This window comes from Penaeus chinensis, chromosome 31, assembly GCF_019202785.1.
Source record: "Penaeus chinensis breed Huanghai No. 1 chromosome 31, ASM1920278v2, whole genome shotgun sequence".
Classification (NCBI taxonomy): domain Eukaryota; kingdom Metazoa; phylum Arthropoda; class Malacostraca; order Decapoda; family Penaeidae; genus Penaeus; species Penaeus chinensis.
This window is the reverse complement of record NC_061849.1, coordinates 2088702-2096201: the sequence shown is the minus strand read 5'-3', so window position 1 is coordinate 2096201 and position 7500 is coordinate 2088702.

Here is a 7500-nt window from a genome sequence, read left to right as displayed (position 1 = left end):
TTTATCTCATTTGGTTCTTTGATTTCTTTGCTTGCTTATTCACTTTGCTTTCACTACCTGCTTGATTACTTTGCTTGTTTGTCGGATTTGTGTATTTGCTTGATTGCTTAGGCCGCTTGTCTGCTTTTGTTGTGCATATTTGTTCGTCTAATTCAACTGGCTTCCTTTGATGACTTGTTTGCCTGTCTGTTTGTCCGTGTTTTTTACTCAAAACTGAATGGTGGGTTTTCCTCTTCTTGCTTCTTTACGGTTTCGATTGCCTGTTTACTTGCTTCGCTGTTTGATTATCTAGTTACTTGTTTGTTTGCTTTAATCTCTGCCGTTTTTGGTTGTTTACTTGCTTGCGTCTTTATCAGGTCACTTGCTTATCAGTCTTTTTGTTTTCCTCTTCTCTCCTTTTCTCTCCGTCTGCTGGGATTTCGAAATTGGATGTTTCTATCAATTTTCGCAATCGTGTATTTATCGTTATCGACTTCACTCCCAGCATTCGGTCCTCGCTAAGTGGTGGTCCTGGATCTCCCTCCCCTCTATCTCACCCCTCCCCCTCCCCCCCCACCCCTCCCTTCCTCCTCCCTCTTCTCGCTTTCCACCCCACGCACCCTCTCCTTCCCTTCCCTTCCCCCTCTCTTCTCCTTCCCCTTCCACTTCCCTTCCCCTTCCCCCTTCCCTCCCCTTCCCCTTCCCTTCCCCTTCCCTCCCTTCCCCTTCGCCCTCCCCTCCTTCCCCCCTCCTCCTTCCCCGTTCCCCACCCCCATGCACCCTTCCCTCTCCCTCCCCCATCCCCTTTACAGCATCCCTCCGTCGCTCTCTCGTGATATTCTCTTTAAGGTTTTCCCACGCATTCCTCTTCGTCCGTTTCTTTTCCTCGGTTTCCTCCACCTCCACTTTCGCTTTGCTATACGCCTAGGAACGATGCAATCATATTTCTGTCTTCCTTCACGCTGCGCTCTCTCTTACTCTTTCAGTCTTTCTCTCTGTTTCTCTCTTTTTTCTTTCAGTTTTTCTCTCTGTTTCTCTCTTTTTCTTTCAGTTTTCATCTCTGTTTCTCTCTTTTTCTTTCAGTTTTTCTCTGTTTCTCTCATTCTCTTTCAGTTGTTCTTTTTGTCTCTCTTTTTCTTTCAGTCATTTTTTGTGTCTCTCTAGTTCTCTTACAGCCATTCTCTCTGTTTCTCTCTTTCTCTTTCAGTCCTCTTCTCTCCCCTCTCACTCCCCTCTTTCTTCTCTCTCTCTCCTCTCTCACGCCTCTCTCCTCCTCTCTTCCTCTCCTCTCTCTCTCTCTCTCTCTCTCTCTCCCTCTCTCCCCTCTCTTCCCCCTCCCCTCCCTCTCCCCTCCCTCTCCCTCTCCCTCCCCCTCCCCTCTCCTTCCTCCCCCCCTCACTCCCTCCCTCCCCCCCTCCCCTTTCCCTCTGACATGTTCCTTGCTCTGTTCCCTAAAGCATATTTAAGAATATTTAAGAGCACAAGCAATCTTTTCCTGTGGTAACTAAAACAGCAGCATAATCGGAGTGAATATTCACTAGCATTCTTCATTTTACATCATGGGCTCCGGTCATTCATTTCCTTAGTTCGCTAATTGTTTTGTTAAGGATTCAAATTGCTTTTGAATTGTGGTTTAAATTGCATTTGCCTTCGCTGAAATAAGTTCTGAATAACCGATAATTACGATGAATAAACAGGTACCTGACAATTTTATTAGTGTTGCAATTAAACCGCATTCACACATCCATTACTCATTACACTGAATGAATTATCAATTGCAACATCCCCCCTCCCCCTCCTCCCCCCCCTCCACCTTGATATAAATAAATAAATTAAATCTTCATGTATTGTTAAAATCATTTCGCTACGATATTATGTACCCTTAACCTCCTGCTTCTTTTTTGCTCATTATCTCCCTAAGTTAAGTAATTAGGTCTACTGGGCGTATGCAAATGTCGGGTTAACTTGTAACTTATGCCCGAGGGAATGCGTGACCCTTGAAGTGTACGTTACTTTGGCGTTTTCCTCTCGACTTGCTGGGTTGACTTCGATAAACAAGGCATTTCGGTGTGTGTGTGTCTGTCTGCTTGTTTGTCTGTTACTGGCTTTGATTCTTTCTGGTGATTTTCTCTCTCTCTCTCTCTCTCTCCTCTTCTCCATCTCTCTCTCTCTCTTTCTTTCTCTCTCTCTCTCTCTCTCTCTCCTCTCTAAACTTCTCTCTTTCTTTTTCTCCCTCTTTCTCTTTCTCCTTTCCTCTTTCTCTTTCCTCTTTCCATTCCCTCTTTCCTCTTTTCCCTCTCCTCCTCTCTCTCTTCTCTCTCTCTCTCCTCTCTCTCTCCTCTCTCTCCTACCTTCTCCCTCTCTCACTCTCTCTCCCTCTCTCTCTCTCTCTCTCTCTCCCCCCCTCTCTCTCATCTCTCCCTCTCTCTCCTCTCTCTCTCTCTCTCTCTCCTCCTCTCTCCTCCCTCTCTCTCCCCCCTTTTTTCCTCCTCTCTCCTCTCCCTCTTCTCTCCTCTCTCCTCTCTCCCCTCCCTCTCTCTCTCTCTCTCCCTCCCACCCTTCTCCTCTTTTCTCTTCTCTCTCTCACTCTTTTCTCTCTCTTTTCGCCTCTCTCCTCTCTTCCTCTCCTCTCCTCCTCTCTTCCCCTCTCTCTCTCTCTTCTCTCTCTCTCTCTCTCTCTCTTTCTCTTTCCCCTTTCTTTCCTTTCTCTTTCCCTTTCTCTTCTCTTTCCTTTCCTTCTTTTTCTCTCTCTCGCTCTCCTCTCTCTCTCTCTACTCCTCTCTCTCTCTCTCTCTCTTCACTCCTCTCTCTCCCCTCTCTCTCTCCTCACTCTCTCTCTCTTTCCCTCCCTCTCCTCTCATCTCTCCCTCTCCCCTTCTCTCTCTCTCTCTCTCCTTCTCTTTCTCTCTCTCTCGGACAAAACACGTTTTTAAAACACGGAACATTTTCGTTGTGTGTGTGTGTATGTACGTGCGTGTGTATGCTTGTGTACATGTATCCGCCATATGTTTACCTTGCTATCTCTCCCACGTGGCTTATGATAACAGCCTCTTATTCGTGTCTGTTCGTGTGAGGGCGAACCCGGCTTCCCGCCCTTCCGTTTCAAGTTGGACAAGAGCACGTCTCAAGATGGCATCGGGCTACTTTGACTACATTGGCTATTTCGGCTACTTTACCGTGGCTATTCTGGCCATTTCGGCTACTATGGCTATTCTGGCTATTTCGGCTACTTTGGTTATTTTGGCTATTTCGGCTCCTTCGGGTACTTTGGCCACTCTGCTCTTACAAGGCGTTTCCGCTGCAGCCGTACCATTGGCGGTTTCCCTGACTTTGTTAAATGTTCTTCCTAAATGCGGGGTTCCAGGGAAAGGGGAAGATAGCGGGGAGGAAATGGAGTTCTTGTTTTGCTTTGCTGTATTTTCCTACTTTCTGTTTCTATCTCTCTATCTTGTGGTTTTGTTTTGGTGTTGTGTGTAGTGTGTGTGTGTGTGTGTGTGTGTGTGTGTGTGTGTGTGTGTGTGTGTAGATATATATATATATTTGTGTGTGTATGTGTATGTATGTATCTGTCAGTATAGAGTACAAATATCTGTGTTCGAGAGTCACAGAGTCCAGTGATGCGGAGGGTCCCTTTCCCTTTTGCCTCCGTCCCTCCCTCCCTCCCCCCCTCCCTCCCTCCCTGCCTCCCTCCCTCCCTCCCTCCCCCCCCTCAACCCCTCCCTCCCTGCCTCCTTCCCCCCCTTTGCCTCCCCCCCCCCTTTTTCCCTTCCCTGCCCTCCCACCTCCCCCTCCCTTCCCCCCTCCCCTGCCTCCCTCCCCTTTCCCCCCTTTCCTCCCCTGCCTCCTTCCCCCCCTCCCTCCCTCCCTTCCCTCCTCCCTCCCTCCCTTTCCCTCCCTCCCTCCCTCCCTCCCCCCCCTCCCTCCTCCTTTTCCCTCCCTCCTCCCTCCCTCCCCCCCTCCCTACCCCTCCCTCCCATCCCCCCCCCCTCCCTCCCTCCCTCCCCACCCCTCCCCCCCCTCCTGCCTCCCCCCCTAGTGAAACCATCAGTATGGCTCTCAGTATTTCCCCCCCCCCCTTCCCCTCCCCCTTTCCGCCCTCAAACGCCCCACCCATTGCGTTCATTTTAAACCTCTTTTTTTTTTTCAAACAGTTTTCAAAAACAAACCCATTCTGTTCAAGACCCTCAACCCCCTCCTACCCCCTACCCCCCCACCCCCGCTAACCAACCCCCGCATGGGCTACTCTTGCCCCCCCCCCCCCTCTCTTTCTCTCTCTCTCTCTCCTCTCTCTCGTTTTCGTTTCTCTCTCACCTCTCTCTCCCCCTCTCTTCTTCTCTCATCTCTCTCTCTCTCTCTCTCCTCTCTCTCTCTCTCTCTCTCTCTCACTTCGTCTCTCTCGTCTCCTCACTCTCTCTCCTCCTCTCCTTTTTTCTCTCTCTCTCATCTCCTTTCTCTCTCTCTCTCTCTCTCTCCTCTTCTTCTCCTCCTCTCTACTCATCTCTCTCTCTCTCTCTCCTCTCTCTCATCTCTCTCCTTCCTCTCTCCTCTCTCTCTCCTCTCCTCACTCCTTCTTTCTCTCTCTCCTCATTCTCCTTTTCTCTCTCTCATCTTTCCTCTCTCCTCTCTCTCTCTCTTCTTCTCTCTCTCACTCTCTCTCCTCTCTCTTCTCTCTCTCTCTCATCTCCCTCTCTCTCGTCTCTCTCTTCTCCTCCTATCTCCTCTCTCTCTCTCTCATCTCTCCTTTTTTCTCTCTCTCTCATTCTCCTTTTCTCTCTCTCTCTTTCTCTCTCTCCTCTCCTCTCTCTTCTTCTCTCTCTCTCTCACTCTCTCTCTCTCTTTCTCTCTCCTCTCTCTCTCTCCTCTCTTCTCTTTCTCCTCATCCTCCTCTCTCGTCTCTCTCTCTCTCTCATCTCTTCTCTCTCTCTCTCTCGTCTCACTCTCACTCCTCTCTCTCTCTCTCACTCTCTCCTTTTTTCTCTCTCTTCTCATTCTCCTTATCTCTCTCTCTCTTTCTCTCTCTCCTCTCTCTCCTCTCCTCCTCCTACTTCTCTCTCTCTCTCTCTCTCTCCCCTCTCTACTCTCTCTCTCTCGCTCTCTCTCTCTCCTGCACCTCTCATCTCTTTCTCTCCTCTCCTCTCTCACTCTCCCCCCCCCCCCCTCTACCTGTCCCCACCCCCTGTGACCCTCGATCTTCTGACCCCTATTCTTGTAGTCTCTAACCCTCACACCCCCCCCCCCCCTCCAACCTTCCTTCCCTCTAACCGAAGTTCTATTCGACCCTCCTTCAACCCCCTCCCTTCCCCCTCCTCCCCTCCCCGACCCTCAACCCCCTCCCCTCGACCCTCAACCCCCTCCCCTCGACCCCCCAACCCCCACAACCCCCTCCCCTCCCTTCTCTTTAACCCCCCCTCCCCGCCCTTCAACCCCCTCCCCTCTCCCCACCCCCCTTTCAACCCCCACCCCCAACCACACTGACAACAATCACTTAGAAATATGAATAAAAGCTCCTTCCTGTCCTAGGCCCGGGTGGCACTGAGCCTTGGCTGAGCTTTGGCACTGTGCCTGGGCAAAGGGGGGGGGGAGAGAGACCAATGTCCGTCGAGATTAGTTCATCAGAATCGGGCTTTGTTCGGATTTTAAAACATCCAAGCGAGAGATATTTCCCTCAAATGATATGCCTGTTGGGTATCAGTTCCATTATTTTATTTTTTTTTTTTTCGCTGTGTATGATTCCGTTTTATTTGTTGTTTTTTTAATCATATTTTTCATATTTTTCTTGTCCGCTTTTCTGTTCTTTGTATCTTATTTCTTTTTCGTTTTCATCTTATCTGTTTGTTTATTTAGCTTTAATTAACTGTTTATTTACTCATTCTTAATCTTATTTTTATTTATTCATCTATTTGGTTATCATCATACTTTTATATTATTATTATTATTCATTGATTTATCTATTTCATTTAGCATTTCTTCTGCTCGAAGTGGGGGGTGGGGGGTGGGGGTGGGGTGCTCGGAAGGTGGGGGGTATTTTAAATCTGTTTAATATTTCTTTGTTTGTAAAGCGTTTCTTTGTGCTTATGTTTGTCTCTTCTGTGATTGTTTTCCTTGTTGTTTGTGTTTTGATCGGTTTGTTTTGGTCGTAATTTCCAAATGAGAGAGATGTAATTTAACTAATTGCCTCTTTTCTTTATTACCGTGTTTTTTTGTGTTTTTTTTTTTCTCGTATTTTAATCTCTCTCTCTCTTTCATTAATTAAGCTTTACATTATCTTTCTCTCTTTTTCTTCCTTCATGTTTCCATTTCCGTTATCAATATTTTTCTTTTTTCTTTTCCTTTCTTTCTTTTTTTTTGAGTTTTTTGGAGAAAAAAAAAAGCGAACCTTATAAACTTTCCCCTTGACATTGACGTGTTTAATTTTCCCCTTTAAGGCGCCTCATCATCTTTTCCCCTCGTGATGTGAGGAACATCGTTCCCCGGCTGTAGATTCCTACTCATCTCTTCGCTGTCTCTCTTCTCTTCTCTTCTCTTTCTCTCTCTTTCTCTCTCTCTTCTCCTCTCTTTCTCTCTTTCTCTTCTCTCTCTTTCTCTTCTCTCTCTCTTTCCTCTCTCTCTCCTACTCTCTCTTCCGCTCCTTTTCTCTCTTCTCTTCTCTTCTCTTCTCTTCGTCTCTTCTTCTCTTCTCTTCCTCTTCTTCTCTTCTCTTCTCTTCTCTCTCTTCTCTTCTCTTCTCTTCTCTTCTCTCTCTCTTTCCTCTTCTCTTTCTCTCTCTTTTCTCTTCTCTCTCTTTCTCTTCTCTTCTCTCTCTTTTCTCTCCGTCCTCTCTCTTTCTCTCTTTCCTTCTCCTCTTCTTTCTCTCTTTCTCTTCTCTCTCTTCTCTTCTCTTCTCTCTCTCTCTTCTCTCTCCTTTCTCTCTCTTCTCTCTTCTCTTCCTTCCTCGTCTCTTCTCTTCTCTTTTCTTCTCTTTCTCTTTCTTTTCTCTCTCATTCTTTCTCTCTTTCTCTTCTCTTCTCTTCCCCCTTCTCCAAATTCTCCATTCTCCCTCTCCCTCTCCCTCCCTCTCCCTCTCTCCCTCTCCCTCTCCCCTCCCCCTCCCCCTCCCCCTCCCCCTCCCTCTCCATCGTCCCTCTTCCCTTTTCCCCCTCCCTCTCCCTCTCCCTCTCCCTTTCCCCCTCCCCTCTCCCCTTCCCTCTCCCTCTCCCTCTCCCTCTCCCTCTCCCCTCCCTCTCCCTCTCCCTCTCCCCCCCCTCACCCTCTTTCCCCTCCCCTCCCCTCCCTCTCCCTCTCCCTCTCCCTCTCCCTCCCCCCTCCCCCTCCCCCTCCCTCTCCCGTCCTCACCTCCTTCCCTTCCTCTCATTCGCAGGAGTGAAGGCCGCGATAAGAGAGGGGGCGTCGGGTCACGGAGGAGATAGCGCGGAGGGTGTATCTCGGCCGTGAGGCGCGGGCGTTGAAGGGAGAGCGAGCGGGTTGGGGAGAAAAGGTGGGGGAGGATGGGGAAGGTGGGGAGGAGGGGGGGGGGGAAGGTGG